Raw genomic sequence first — 17,075 nt, 5'->3', positions numbered from 1 at the left:
TATTTAAACAATAATTATTTCATAGCTGGCTCAAGGAAATGCAACACAAATCTCAAGTCTCCAATACCTACAAATTATTTTTGAAGTTTTATTTATTTATTTATTTAATATTAAACGAATTCTTACGATTTTAGGGCCCGCTAACAATTTGACCTGATTACATTTATAGTTTATTGTGTGCAATAAATATAGAAAAATTCATTTATGATTCGGGGAACGCATTTCTATATTCGTGTTTGCTGATGTACAAAGCATCCATTTTAAAGATAGATGCAAATACGCAGTCCATCTAAAACGGTTGAAACTAACAGTCTAAATATTTTATTATAAAAATACTATTTTAATGTTTAAAATTTATTTATTTGTTCATATTTATTTTTTCCATACACAGCTTTCTAAACCCTGTAACAATTTTAATTACGATTTTCTCTTTCCTCCATCACTATACTTCTCCAAAACCCCATCCTTCGTGTTCTCACTTTCCCGACCACCTCCCTATTCTCTCTCCCACATATGCTTTATATTTTTCTAAGAGAGAGGGCTTCTAATAAGAGATAAACAGAGAGGGTATCCTTTTGAGAGAGAGAGAGAGAGAAAGGGTGGGAGTCTCGGTTGATGGTGAGGGGGCATTTGTCAAAAACAAAGAAGGAGATGAGTGGAGAGAGGAAAAAAAAAAAAGTAAAAAGAAAAAGATTCAAATTTTACCTTATAAATTGAATCCAAATCCTGCGGTGATCGGTAGGATTTTCATACTTGTGATAGGATCTTATAAAATCATTACTCGAATAATATTTGTTAAAAATAAAAAAATCTAAAAAATAAAAAAGAGGAAATACAAAACAGAACTTGAGGTTGATTATGGTAATTGGAAATTATTTCCCAAATTCCAGTCTTTGGGAAATTTGGGTTTTGGAAAACAATCGAAGTTCAACAAGTTTTTCAGTAAGCTAGCAACGGACAAAAAGTGAGTTATTTTCTAGAGAGAGAAAGAGGGAGTGAAATGACCGAGAGATTCTTCCTTTTTCTAGAGAGAGAAAGAGGGCGGGTGCAATGACCGAACAGATTCTTCCATTTTCTTTCAAACAAGTTTCTAGAGAGAGAAAAAAAAAAAGAGTATCAAGTTATATTTTGAATAGAGAGAGGTGGAGTAAGGCTCGTTTTCTAGTTGGAGGAAGTATTGAGAACCGTTTTCTGATTTCATGGGGAACGTGACCGTATCCAGGAGTGAGGCCATGGCGGTGGCAAACTCTGACCCAGGAAAAATTTCAGAGAAGCAGGCATTGATGAACGAAACTCTTTCTTCCGTGGAGCCTAAGCCTAGGGCTGAGGAACGGACAAAGAGGAAGAAGATTTGTTGTGTTTGCCCTGATACAAAGAGACTGAGAGACGAGTGCATAGTTGAACATGGTGAAGCTGCTTGCTCGAAGTGGATCGAAGCTCATTTACAGTGCCTTAGAATGGAGGGTTTCAATGTAAGTGCTCATCTTTCTACTGCTACTTGTTTGTTGTTGTGCATTTGGGGGATTTCAAAGTTTTTCAAAAGTGTTAGGATTATTTTGAACTGTGCTCTGTTTCTGATTCTTTCGTGTTCTTTTACAAGGGATATTATGGTTTTCATCTATTAATTCTTGGTTGCAGAGGTTTTAGGGTTTAGAGGCTAGAATTTTCCTGTTTCTATCTCAAATGGCCAGAGATATTAAGGGTTTTGTTGTTTCATTTGTTGATGGTTTGGGCTGTCACAGAGATTCCTTTTTACGTGCTCTTAGTATGTTCATGATTTACTTGAATATATAATTTATATGTTTATATTGTAGTGTTTATGCTTGATCTTTCTTCTTTTTTTCTAATTCTTCTTTTGTGTGAATTTTGGGTTTGCATGTTCCTTGCCTAGATGTTTTAGGGTTCAAGGAAACTTCACCCTCTTCTATAATCCCTTTGTGGAGAACTTAGGGTTTTTTAGTTTCTTTTTGCTTATGAGAGTCCAACGTTATCTTCATGGTTCCATTTGTAGAGATCTAAAAGGTTTAAAGATCAATCGTTTGTTCCTTTTTTCTCCTTTGTAACATTTTCAGAATTTTTAGGATTGTACATTTTCATTTATGAAAATGACTGTTGTTCCTGAGGTGGTAAGGGTCATCCAATGCATGTGTTAAGTGCTTGTAACTTTAAATGTGGTTAGTCAACGAACAATCTATAAATCATGACTTTCTTGGACGGTGCCCACCGATAAACCCTAGTTGGAACCAATGGTTTAAAAAGCGGATCGGTGACTTGGATCGGGTACCTCAAAAACCAATCCAGATCGGTGAATCGGCGATCCGGATCGGGAATCGGCTAAATCGATCAGACTAAAGCTTCAAAAAAGTCCAAAAAAATTATTATAATTCATTACAAATATTGTTTTTTAGGAATTCAATAAGAAATGAGGGTACTCCATTAAGAATTTTTACTTCTTTGCATGAATATGCAAATATTGATATGTTCTTTCCCTGCATTAACTACTATTTATCATTTAATTTACATCACACAAAAGGATAAACATAGAATTATCATGGAATAAGTATATCAACATACATGGACTACAATAAAGCATACAATTAGTAACATATGATCTAAAAATAAAATGACAGACGACGTCGTTCTTCTTCTTGGTCACGCTGATGCCATTGATTGAATTCGTTTGACAATTCATTGATTCGATCTAAAAACGAATCATCGATATTAGCAGGCGTCTGACTATACCCAAATCTTTAAGTGTTAGTATTCTGTTGTGTTCCCAATCCAAAATCCCCGAAGCTTGTCCATTCTTCATGCTTACCTACACTGTCGTGCTCATCCCTACACTGTTGCTGTTGGGATTCGATATGTGAATAATATGGCTGGGATAGGGTGGCTTCAGAATCATCATCTCTCTCATTTTGCCTTAGACCTCCTTCTCACTCTCCCTCATTAAGTGCAATATCACCGACTTCTCTGACGAATTGTGGATACGTTGGCTGGCTGCTTCCTCTTTCATGCTGCTCATCACTTTCTTCAAGATCTTCCTCACCAATAGTCTCAAGGAATGCTCTCTTGTGCAACACTGACTCGTCCTCTTTTATTACCCATTGGTCTGCTGTGTTTGTGACAAATATTGTGTTTAAGTCTATCGGCTCATAATCTTCAAGCTTCCTTCTTATTTGTAGCTCTCGGAGGTTTAAGTTATAATGAACGTAAACTAGTTTATGAAGCTTCTCCAAAGCGAGTCGATTCCTCCTAGTAGTGTGCAACCATTGGAACGTACTCCAGTTGCGCTCACAGCCAGTAGCAGAACATGTCTGGGAGAGCACCTTGATTGCTATCCTCTTTAGGTGAGGTGCATTAGTACCATATATCTCCCACCATTCGGCTGGATTCAAATGCAAAAAGCATTGTAAGGGCAAGAACAATTCATAAGATTAAATATATGAATGAACAAAATATTAACGAGGGGATAACCTGGATCCATCTTAGATCGAGAATTCCTAGCAAGTCTAGTTCCGAAGGATCCTATAGCATCCCTATACATAGCAAGCTAAAACAAATATATTTTGTTTTAGTGCATTATTCCTCACAAACATAACAACTCAATGAAGTCCTTACCCAAACATTAAATAATATCTCTTGTATTGCTGCTACTTGGTTTCGATGGCTTCTCTCTAACCTTGCAATAATGTATCTGACCCCTTCTATAATCTTGTAGGGATGTTCAGGTGTCAAATAGAAAAATTTTGGGTTGAAGTAGTAACCTAGAAAATATGTAGATAGAAAAATGTCATTTACAATTTCATAAAAAAATGATTTAAAATGAAACATTCTAATCATATAAATATATATTTACCAGCATAATGAATTGGACGTCCAAATTTGATGTTCCACCTCCTTTCTATAATCTCGATCACTTTGCTAGCAAAACTCCACGGCTCCCCAATTGCTGATTTCGCCCTCTCGATACCTTCATAAAGGATGCCCATGGTAGCTTTCTTGTTAGCATCCACCATTCTTAACACCGTGACCAAAGGGGCAGTGGTCTCTACGACACTGGAACATTGAGACCAGAACCTACTATTTGAGACTAGGCCGTCCACTTTTATACCGGTATTGGACTTCGAGAGGCGGTCATTTAACCACTCTTCACAAGTAAACATTCTCTTTAATGCACCTTCAGATTTTCGATTGGAGTCCACAGCTAATTAATCGATCGCAAAGCGGGTTATGGCAGGCCTGATTATCTCTTTTTTCTTATAGTGTTCTCTAAACAGAAATAAAATTTTAGAGTGGTTGTATATAAATCTCGACACCAACCTTGCTTCCTTTAGAGTCTCTTTCACAATTTTGATCTCACCGATCTCCTCTAACATAAGATCGATGCTGTATGCAGCACACGGGGTCCATATTAGATGCTTCCTCTTATCCATCAACTTGCTACGCGCAGAAACACATGCACGCGCATTGTCCGTAATAAACTGGACTACATGCTTATCTCCCACCTCCTCTACTATCTGATCATATAGTCGTACGTAGAAGTTTGTATCCTTCTTCGTCCCTAATACGTCTTTGCTAGACAAAAAAGTTGTACCTTTTGAGGAATAGGCGAAGAAGTTTAAAAACTCTTTTTTGCTAACTTTATTAAACCAACCATCAAACCATCACTCATGAGAGTTATGCTTGTCCTTGGCCCACTCTGTTTGTATTCTTTAATTCGCTTTGTAACTTCCTTCACCTCTTCATGTAATATTGGTCCACTGAGCTCATATGCCCTCGGGGGTTTTACCTCGGGCCGGCTCTTTGGATTGCACTGACCATAGGTGGAAAATATGGGCTATTGGCTGCATCAAAGGGAATCCTTTTATCGTTGAACCATTTACCAACATATCTCCCCAACATGTTTCTTGTACATTTAACCATGCCTTTTAGGGTCATCTGTTGTGATTTAGGCTTTGAGAGAAATGGGTCTATACGACCATGACTTGCAATACTGGCACTCCTAGGTAAGCTAGAAACAATTTCTTTAACGTCTGATTCTTCTTGATACATATTGCCATCAACCCCTCCAAATATATTTGAGTTGGGCTCGCCATACATGCTCGAGCTGGGCCCTCCATGCATGTCTAAGCTAGGCCCACCATTCATGCCCATGTCATAACCACCAAGCGTTCTAAACCCGCGTTTCCTCTGATATGTTTCATGTAAACTCATTCTTGTGGCCATCTTCAAGTCATTATTATATTGCTCTTCTAGATCATTCCCGCTTGATGGCTTATATAAACTAGCTATATCCTCATCCATCCTCTGCTTTGCAATTTTTTTTCCTTTGGTAGCCTTGAGAAATGCCGCCATCTGCTTTCTTACATTATTAGGGATACTATTGCACGCAGAAACATCTCCCTTAAACCCTGTCAAGTGTTGCTTGAACCTATGTACCCCATTACTTATCACTCTTTGGCAGTAATTACAAATAATTTTGTCTTTTTTGTTGGGTTCAAGTCTGACCCCATTGTTGCCATGCAGGGTCTTCTGCAGATCTTGCCATGGTTCAACTTTAAAATGTAAAAGGTTAAAAATTAACCTGACAGTTGAACATGAAAAATAATCACCATTTGTAGTGATAATATGTAGGGGTAGTTCATGAAGTTATATTTGTTAGTTAATGCAAAATACTTCTATTTACAAAAATATTTTAATTCCTACTAGGAAAAATAATTTATTTATGCAACATTATAGATAAAAATAGCTTATATCAGCCACTACATAAAGAACAATAAATTTACATTGATATAGTATCAATAAAAAATATATTTACAATCGTATAGTAATTCACAATGCGAATACATATGGACTTGTCACAAATCTTCATTTCGACAAATATGAATTAGTTCCTACTGAGAAAAAAAAAATATTTATGCAACATTATAGATAAAAAAAAGTCTCTATAAGTCACACATGCCAAATATTCATACATCTCAATTACAAATATGCAAGATAATATAATAAAAAAAGCAAGCTCCAAACATGCCTACAACTCAATTATCAAGAACATACATTTTTTGCATTAAAAATTTAATAATAAAATTGATAATTGCAAGCTAATATAATTATCATACATGATATTTTACAATGATATTCACTGTAATTCCTCATGATAATAAAGTTTAACAACATTTATTTTTTGCATTAAAAATACTTTTTTAATGCAAAACTGCATTAAAAATATAATACAGTTTAACAACATGTATTTGTTAATGTATTTTTTTGCATTAACAACAAATTAAAAAATACAGTTTTGCATTAAAAATATAACCACATGCCACGATTTTTTTACAATGATATTCACTTTAATTCCTCATGATAATACAGTTTAACAACATGTATTTTTTGTATTAAAAATTTAAAAATACTTTTTTAATGCAAAACTGCATTAAAAATATAATACAGTTTAACAACATGCATTTGTTAATGTATTTTTTTGCATTTACAACAAATTTAAAAATACAGTTTTGCATTAAAAATATAATAACATGTATTTTTTTTCATAAATAATCTATCAACATGTATTTTTTGAACTAGAAATTTAACAATAAAAAATATTGTTTAATTCCTCATGATAATCAAAAACAATTTTTCGAAAAATCACGATTTCTCAAAATAATTGATCATGAAAAAAAAAAACCCAGTTCTTCGCAGACCAACCTAACATCAGTCATTCCAACTCAAAAATCCACCTAAAAATCGAATAAATTACATCATATTTAATACATGTTTTGATAAACAACACTATAAGGAATCAAAGCCCTATAATATTAACACATTATTATCAAAATATTAAATAAAATTGATTGAATTGAGGAAAAACAAAAAAAACGCCGTTCTTCACAGACATCAGTCATTCAATATCAAAAATCAATCTCAAATTGATTAAATCAGATAAAATTTAATACATGAGATGATAAACAACACTCTAATGAATCAAAACCCTATAAATTTAACACATTCTTTGTAAAATATTTATTGAAATTGTGAAAATGACAGAAAAAAGAGAAAAGTCCACTTTTTTGAACAGACATCACTCTTATTTTCTATAAAATCCAACTCAAATTGAATAAATATAATCAAATTGAATATATCTAATGATAAACAACACTACAAAGAATCAAAACCCTATAAATTTAATACATGATTTGTAAAATATTGACTGGATTTGATTAAATGGCGGGAAAAAAAGAACAAAAAACAATCCACTTTTTTTTTAACAGACATCACTCTTATTTTCTATAAAATCCAACTCAAATTGAATAAATATAATCAAATTGAATATATCTAACTATAAACAGCACTACAAAGAATCAAAACCCTATAAATTTAATACATGATTTGTAAAATATTGACTGGATTTGATCGTATGGCCGAAAAAAAAAAAAAAACAGAGTTTTTACCTATTCTTCATGCATCCGTGCCTTCAAACTCAAAATTGATATTTATTCCTCCAAGATAATCACAAATTATGAATACAAAATTCCGACCAATACTCTTACAATCACTCATCCTGAAATTTTACAAAAAATGAAGCTTTATTTCGATTGAAACCACTGAAATGGCGGAAACCCAAAAACTCACTCTTCGATCCAAATTTGTTGATAAAAAACCGTGGTTTTAATTCGTTTTATTGAGTGAAAATGATTCAAAATTTGAATTAAAGCCTGTAAGATTCGTTCATAAGGCTGAAAACGTTGAAAATCGATCACAAAATGACAAAAAAATTCGAAATCCCGTGAAGAACACTGTGCAGCTCGTGTTCTTCCGGGTGACTCAGACGGAATCGTGAGTCTACTATTGGGAATCTCCCGGTTCTCTCTGGACACGGGCGATTCCCGTTTTATGTGTAGAACCGGCGCGTCCTCGGGCGATTCCCGAGTCGCACTGGGCGAGTCTGGTTCGACTCGGCATTTTTTAAAACCCTGGTTGGAACCATTGTTTCAAAAAGCGGACCGCCCAGCGCCTGGGCGGCTGCCTAGGCGGTTTTCCCTGGGCGCCCGCCTGAACACGCCTAGGCAGCTGCCCAGGGCCTGTGCCCCACCCAGGGGTGGAACTGAGGCTTCTTGAGGATATTTTTTGGGTCATTTTTTTAATACTAAAGAGGCAAAATTGTGTGTTTTAGGTTTATTTGAAACCTAAAACCCATTAGAAGCTATTTTAGAGAGAGAAACCCAAAAAAAAAAAATTTCCATTAGGCAGGCCAGGTTCTGAGCGCCCGCCTAGGCGCTGGGCGGCCTGGACCCCCCCGACCGCCTAAGAGCTGCCTAGTGCTTTTTGAAACACTGGTTGGAACCTATTCATTATTTCATTTGCTATGTCTAAGGGACTCAACCTTTAGGAGGAATCATGGTATCCTCCAATGGCAATACAATATAGTATTGATAAGATTTCTCCTCATTAAAGAATGATATATAAGATTTTTGCTAAAGTGTTATTTGAAGCTGAGTGGCCTTGAGTTTATAATCTTTGTTAGGTTCCAATTTTTCTTTGGACTAATTTGGCAGTCTCCCATGGCTTGAAGCTAAATTTTGGCTTGGAATTTCATCTTTCTGAATCCACTTTCAAAAAGAATTTCATGTTTTTGAATCTAAACTACGTTTCTTATGACCTAGAGGGTTGAACTAATCCTTGTCAATCCAGTTCAGATGCCAAAGAAATGAACTCCCTATAATCCGGTTCCCACAAAAGGATGAGATCCATATATTAAAGTGATAAATCCTCTTTAATCCAGTTTCACCTAAAGGCTAGATACTAGAGTTAGAGAGGCCAAAGTCTACAGACACATCCAAATTGATTTTTAACTTCGAACTTGGGAGCGTGAGATAGTTTAATTTTTTTGCTGTATTGAACACCCCTGACTTATTATGTGAACCAAGATGTAATCGGGTTTAGGCAAACATATAAATCTAGTTTGATTGCACACCTCTTGAGTTAATGAGTGACGTGCTCAAGAACTTGTCTAAAACCACAATTACTAGTTTGCCTTCTAATTCATCATAGTATGAACAAGCATCGATTGGGAATGATGATTGGGATACATGGCCATTTACCCCACTAATCACAATTGCGTGGCAGAGACCAGTGTTATCAGGATTGAACTGACCACCGTACCGGTGAGGGGTCTAGGCTAATCAAAATTGTTCTGTCCAAAAGTTGAAACGGTTGGAGGAATTTAGAAAATAAAAATAAAATAGAAATAACAATTTAAAAATTTGTAATCTATTAAAAAAATTGCCCAACTTTATTTTGCTGGTCGAACTGGTTAAAACCAGCTGGTCCTATTGGCCAAAACCTAACATTGGTTTTTAGGTTGTTCGACCAGTCGGACCGCAGAGTGGTGCTTTGGTCGATTTAGTCCAAAGCAAAAACTGAGTTTAGTAGAAAATCAGTCAAAACCATTGTTTGACTGGTTTTGTTGGGAAGGACTGGCTTAGTTCGACCAACTAAATAAAGTTAGGAAAATTTTTCTAATATATTTCATGGGTTTAAACTATTATTTATATTTTCTTTTATTATTTATAACATTCAGACTAACTGATTTAACCAACGGACGGACCAATTTTGATTGGACCAGACCCTTCATCGATTCATTGGCCGGTCTGATCCTAATATTCATAAAAATGTAATTGAGAGGGATGTTAATATACCTAAAGTATTATATAGAAACTAAAATAGGTACCTTATGTGCACGATAAAGTAGCAAACTCATATGCCCAAATAAATGAAGTTTTATGATACTTCAACTTGATTGGTGGATATACACATGAGGCATATATGTGCATGAGGGCCCACATAAAGCAGATGTGATGAGTATAAAGGAGAGGGCAATTTCATTAAAAAGTATGGTAATTTTAGAAAGAGAAGAATTAGTTGAAAAAGAGAGATGAAAGAGTATGTATATGGACAAAAAAGAGGCAGTGTTACACATCATCACTAGTAGATGATGTATCAAACGATGATCAAATATGATGTCGAAGTGAGATCCACACGGATCATATATGAATAGTGCGGTCCATCTAATTATGGTTTCATGATTATTTATTGGATTGGTCCCAGGAACATGGTGGACCAAGTTAGCGATACAGTCTGCAATAAATAATTAAAAATAGAAGTTGTTCGTAAATAAATTTCTAAAATATTAATAATTCTTTAACCTAGTCCACTATATTTAAATGATATTCAAAAGGTATAATCTCTTTGAGATTAAACCAACTCCAATCCCACATGGTCCGCATATTCAATTTGGAAAGAATAATGATTCCAATTTGACTATGCAACAGTCATTGGATGTACAATGTATGCAATGTTGTGTATGATTGCCTATGCTGTGGGAAAATTGAGTAGATTTATCGACAACCCGGTTCAGGAACTTTGAAATGTGGCCCATGTGGGAAAATTGAGTAGATTTATCGACAACCTGGGTCAGGAACTTTGAAATGTGGCCCATATAGTTCTTAGATATCTTAATAGAACTATGGACTATGGTGTACATTATGTCAATGAATTTGTTGTGTTATAATGTTACAACAATGCAAACTGGATGCCGACCCCAATTAATTGGGAAAAGGCTATGATAATGATGATGAACAATGCAAACTGGATGTCGGATTTTGATGAATATATGTCTAATCTTCACTTGATGGTTCTGTAGCATGGAGTTCCGAGGAGCAAGCTTTTATATCTAGATTTGCAATTGGAATTAGCCTTGGAAGCCTCTAGTATAAAGACAAAGTGGCTTAGGATCTTATTGGTTGATGGCCTTTTGTTCAAGAGTCAATACTTGCAATCTCAATAAACTGTGATTGTGAAACTACGGTATATCGAGCAGTGGGTTAGATACGGTGTTCCAAAAAACATTGGGTGGTGCCTAGGCATCTAGGGGAGTGTATGCCTCCCAGTGCCTAGGTGGGTGCCTAGGGATATGGGTGGCCTAGGTTAGAAAGGGGGCAAGGGGTGTCCAATAATCTTGTTTTAGATCCATATTTTATATAAAAATGCAAATTCATGCATTTTTTAATAATAAAGAAGAAACAAAAAATAGTCCACCGGATAGGTATATTTGCACCTAGGCAGGAGCAGTCCCTTGGGTGCCCACCCAAGTACCCTGGGCACCTGCCTAGGCAGGGTATTAGGTGGGCACCAGGCTTGTGAAAGGGGGAATCTAACCGGTTTTCTTACCTACGAGCGGACTAACCACCTAGGGTCCCTAGGCGAGCGCCCAGGGACAGCCAGCCTAGTTGGTTCGCTCGGGCTTGGGCGATGTGCCCAAGCCCCTGTAGCTCGCCTAGGCGGTTGCAATGGCGCTAGGTGGACCACTTTTTGAATCAATGGTCAGATCTATAGTGGCAAGTCATGACACCAGGGTTTGAAAACTCGGCTAGTCAAACAGGACTCGCTTGGTTCGACTCGGGAATCGGTAGACCCCGTGTTGGTTCCACTACAATACCGGGAATCGCCGTGTCTGGAGAGAACCGGGCGATTCCCAATTGTGAATCGCCGAGTCACTGTTGCGACTTGTCCAAGAACACGGGCTGCACAGTATTCTTCACTATTTTCATGGTTTTTTGTCATTTTCTTATCATTTTTCATCTTTTTTAGCTTTATAATTGAATCTTGCAGGCTTTATTTTAAATTTTTCATCCATTTTAGTCAATAAAAGGTAGTAAAAATCACTGATTTTGATTAAAAAAATTTGGATCTTTAAAGAACCCTAAAAAAGTTATAGGGTTCCGCCATTTCTTTGATTTCAAGCAAAAGAGGGCATCATTTTTTGTAAAATCTGAGTGTTATTGATCGTAAGAGTGTTGTTCAGAAGTTTTTGTTCATAATTTGTGAGTAGTTTGGACAAATACATATCAAATTTGAATTTGAAGCCACGGATGCACGAAAAACAGGTAAGAACTGCGTTTTTTTTTTTTTCCTGCCATTCTATCAAATTCACTCAATATTTTGCAAATAATATGTTAAATATATAGGCTTTTGATTCGTTATAGTGTTGTTTATCATCACATGTATTCAATTTGATTTTATTTATTCAATTTGAGTTTGATTTTTGAGAAAAAAAGACTGATGTTTGTAAAGAAAAAATGGATTGCGTTTTTTTTTTTTTTTTTTCCGCCATTCTATCAATTTCACTCAATATTTTGCAAATGTGTCATGCAGTGGTTTAAAAAGCGAATGTGTCATGCAGTGGTTTAGAAAGTGGATCGGTGACCCGGATCGGGCATCTCAAAACCCATCTGAATCGACGATCCGGATCGAGAATCGGTCTGATTAAACCTTAAAAAAAATCCTAAAAAATTATTAAAATTCATTATAAATGTTGTTTTTTAGGAATTCAATAAGAAATGAGGGTACTCCATTAAGAATTTTCATTTCTTTGCATGAATATGCGAATATTGATATGTTCTTTCCCTGCATGAACTAGTATTTACCATTTAATTTACATCACACAAAGGGATAAACATAGAATTATCATGGATTAAGTATATCATCATACATGGACTACAATAAAAGCATACAATTCGTAAAATACGATCTAAAAATAAAATGCCAGACGACGTCGTTCTTCATCTTGGTCACGCTGGTGCCATTGATTGAATTCGCGTGACAATTCATTGACTCGTTCTAAAAACGATTTATCCAAATTAATGGGCACCTGACTATACCCAAATCCCTGAGTGTTAGTGTTTTGTTGTGGTCTTAATCCAAAATCCCCGAAGCTTGTCCATCCTTCATGCTCACCTACACAATAGTGCTCATCCCTACCCTCTTGTTGGGACTCGATATGTGAATAATTTGGCTGGGATTGGGTGGCCTCAGAATCATCATCTCTCTCATTTTCCCTTAGACCCCCTTCCCACTCTCTCTCATTAGGTGCAATATCACCGACATCTCCGACGAATTGTGGATATGTTGGCGGGTTGCTTCCTCTTTCACGCTGCTCATCACCTTCTTCAAGATCTTCCTCACCGATACCCTCAAAGAACGCTCTTTTGTGCAACACTAGCTCCTCTTCTTCTACTACCCATTGTTCTGCTGTGTCTGTGACAAATATTGTGTCCAAGTCTATCAGTCCATAGTCTTCAAGCTTCCTTCTTATTTGTCGCTCTCGGAGGTTTAAGTTGTAATGAACGTAGACTGGTTTATGAAGCTTCTACGAAGCGAGTCGATTCCTCCTACTAGTGTGCAACCATTGGAACGTACTCCAGTTTCGCTCATAGTCAGTAACAGAACATGTCTGGGAGAGCACCTTGATTGCTATCTTCTTTAAGTGAGGTGCATCACTACCATATATCTTCCACCATTCAGCTGGATTAAAATGCAAAAAGCATTGTAAGGGCAAGAGCAATTCATAAGATTAAATATATGAATGAACAAAATATTAGTTAGGGGATAACTTGGATCCATCTTAGTTCGAGAATTCCTTGCAAGTCTAGTTCCGAAGGATCCTATAGCATCCCTATACATAGCAAGCTAAAACAAAATATTTCGTTTTAGTGCATTATTCCTCACATATATAACAACTCAATCAAGTTTTTACCCAAATATTAAATAATACCTCTTGTATTGTTGCTACTTGGTTTCGATGGCGTCCCTCCATCCTGACAATAATGTATTTGACCCCTTCCATAATCTTGTGGGGATGTTCAGGTGTCAAATAGAAAAATTTTGGGTTGAAGTAGTAACCTAGAAAATATATAGATAGAGAAATGTCATTTAAAATTTCATAAAAAAATAATTTAGAATGAAACATTCTAATGATATAAATATATATTTACCTGCATAATGAATTGGACGTCCAAATTTGGTGTTCCACCTTCTTTCTATAATCTCGATCACTTTACTAGCAAAATTATACTTCTCCCCAATAGCTGATTTGGCCCTCTCAATACCTTCATAAAGGATGCCCATGGTAGCTTTCTTGTCAGCATACACTATTTTTAATACCGTGACCAAAGGGGCAGTGGCCTCTACGATACTGGAACATCGAGATCAGAACCTCCTATTTGAGACTATGTCGTCCACTTTTAGCCCGATACTGGGCTTCGAGAGGCGATCATTTAACCACTTTTCACTGGTAAACAATCTCTTTATTGCACCTTTAGATTCCCGAATGGAGTCCACAACCAAGTTTTCTATCGCAAAGCGGGTTATGACAGGCTTGATTATCTCTTTTTTCTTAGACTGTTCTCTGAACAAAAATAAAATTTTAGAATGGTTATATATAAATCTTGACACCAACCTCGCCTCCTGTAGAGTCTCCTTCACAATTTTGATTTCACCGATTTCCTCTAACATAGGATCGATGCTATGTGCAGCACACGGGATCCATACTAGATGCTTCCTCTTATCCATCAACTTGCTGGCCGCAGAAACACATGCACGAGCATTGTCCATAATAAACTGGACTACATGCTTATCTCCCACCTCCTCCACTCTCTGATCATATAGTCGTACGTAGAAGTTTGCATCCTTCTTCGTCCCTGATACGTCTTTGTTAGAGAAAAAAATTGTACCTTTTGGAGAATATGCGAAGAAGTTTAAAAACTCCTTTTTGCTAACTTTATTCAACCAATCATCACTCATGAGAGTAATGCCTGTTCTTAGCCAACTCTGTTTATATTCTTCAATCTTCTTTCTAACTTCTTCCACCCTTTCATCCAATATTGGCCCACTGAGCTCATATGCTGTCGGGGGTTTTACCCCTGGCCCGGCTCTTTGGATTGCGTTGACCATAGGTGGAAGTATGGGCGCTATTGGCTGCATCAAAGTGGATCCCTTTATCATAGAACCATTTACCATCATATCTGCCCAACATGTTTCTCGTACCTGTCACCATGCCTTTGAGGGTCATCTGTTTTGACTTAGGCTTTGAGAGAAATGGGTCTATACGACCATGACCTGTAATACTGGCACTCCTAGATAAGCTAGAAACAATTTCTTCAACGTTTGATTCCTCTTGATACATATTGCCACCAACCCCTCCATATATATTTGAGCTGGGCCTGCCATACATGCTTGAGCTGGGCCCGCCATGCATGTCTGAGCTAGGCCCACCATGCATGCCCATGTCATAACCACTAAGCATTCTGAACCCGCGTTCCCTCTGGTATGTTTTCTGTAAATTCATTCTTGTGGCAAGTCATTATTATATTACTCTTCTGGATCATTCGCGCTTGATGGCGTATATAAACTAGCTATCTCCTCATCCATCCTCTGCTTTGCAATTTTTTTACCTTTGGTAGCCTTGAAAAATGCTGCCATCTGCTTTCTTACATTATTAGGGATACTATTGCACGCAGAAACATCTCCCTTAACCACTGCCAAGTGTTGCTTGAACCTATGTACCCCACTACTTATCACTCTTTGGTAGTAATTACAAATAATTTTGTCTTTTTTTTTGGGATCAAGTTTGACACCATGTTGCCATGCATGGTCTTCCGCAGATCTTGTCACGGTTCAATTGTTTTAATATGTAAAAGGTTAAAAATTAACCTGACAGTTCAACATGAAAAATAATTACCATGTGTAGTGATAATATGTAGGGTAGTTCATGATGTTATATTTGTTGTTAATGCAAAATATTTCTATTGACAAAAATATTTTAGTTCCTACTGGGAGAAATAATTTATTTATGCAACATTATAGATAAAAATAGCCTATATAAGCCACTACATTTAGAATAAAAAATTTACATTGATATAGTATCAATAAAAAATATATTTACAATGGTATAGTAATTCACAATGCCAATACATATGGACTTGTCACAAATCTTCATTGCGACAAACATGAATTAGTTCCTACTGAGAAAAAAAAATATTTATGCAACATTATAGATAAAAAAAAGTTTGTATAAGTCACACTTAGAATCAAGAAAAAAATGACAATAATATAGTCATCCATAATGCCACTACACGTATATTTGACACACAAAACATTTACAATGATATAGTCATTCACAATGCCACAAATAAAATTTACAATGGTATAGTGGGCACAATCCCAACTCAATTGAAATCATTACAAATAGTCGTACATCTCAATTACAAATATACAAGATAATATAATAAAAAATGCAAGTTCCAAACATGGCTACAACTCAATTATCAAGAACATATATTTTTTGCATTAAAAATTTAATAATAAAATTGAAAAATGCAAGATAATATAATTATCATACATGCCACGATTTTTTTACAATGATATTCACTTTAATTCCTCATGATAAGACAGTTTAACAACTTGTATTTTTTGCATTAAAAATTTAAAAAATTAAAAATACATTTTTAATGCAAAACTGCATTAAAAATATAATACAGTTTAACAACATGTATTTGTTAATGTACTTTTTTGCATTAACAACAAATTAAAAAATACAGTTTTGCATTAAAAATATAATAACATGTATTTTTTTGCATAAATAATCTATCAACATGCAATTTTTTGAACTAAAAATTTAACAATAAAAATTAAAAATATTGTTTAATTCCTCATGATAATAAAAAATTGGTCACAATTTTTCGAAAAATCACGATTTTTCAAAAAAATTGATCATGAATTAGAAAAAACGCAGTTCTTCACAGACCCACCTAACATCACTCATTCCAACTCAAAAATCCGCTTCAAATCGAATAAATTACATCAAATTGAATACATGTTGTGATAAACAACACTATAAGGAATCAAAGCCCTATAATATTAACACATTATTATCAAAATATTAAATAAAATCGATTGAATTGAGGAAAAAAAAAAAAAACACAGTTCTTCACAGACATCAGTCATTCAATTCCAAAAATCAAGCTCAAATTGAATAAATCAGATCAAATTGAATACATGTGATGATAAACAACACTATAATGAATCAAAACCCTATAAATTTGACAGATTATTTGTAAAATATTGAGTAAAATTGATAGAATGGCGGAAAAAATAAAAAAAACCGCAGTCCATTTTTTCTTCACGGACATCAGTCTTTTTTTCTCAAAAATCAAGCTCAAATTGAATACATGCGACGA

The 17,075-nt window shown here is 35.4% G+C and overlaps 1 long non-coding RNA gene across 1 annotated transcript in view; it reads left to right on the top strand.

Annotated features, from left to right (window-relative positions):
- The first annotated feature begins 1,156 nt into the window (after positions 1–1,156).
- Positions 1,157–17,075, top strand: part of LOC18447146 (uncharacterized) — a 29,478-nt gene continuing 13,559 nt past the window's right edge. The window contains exon 1 of the long non-coding RNA XR_016059452.1: positions 1,157–1,472. This is a non-coding gene — a long non-coding RNA (uncharacterized LOC18447146). The remainder of the gene's footprint in view (positions 1,473–17,075) is intronic.

This window comes from Amborella trichopoda, chromosome 7, assembly GCF_054954075.1.
Source record: "Amborella trichopoda isolate Santa Cruz 75 chromosome 7, AtrichopodaSantaCruz75HAP2 v2.0, whole genome shotgun sequence".
NCBI classification, from domain to species: Eukaryota; Viridiplantae; Streptophyta; class Magnoliopsida; order Amborellales; family Amborellaceae; genus Amborella; species Amborella trichopoda.
This window is presented reverse-complemented; position numbering and strand designations above follow the sequence as displayed.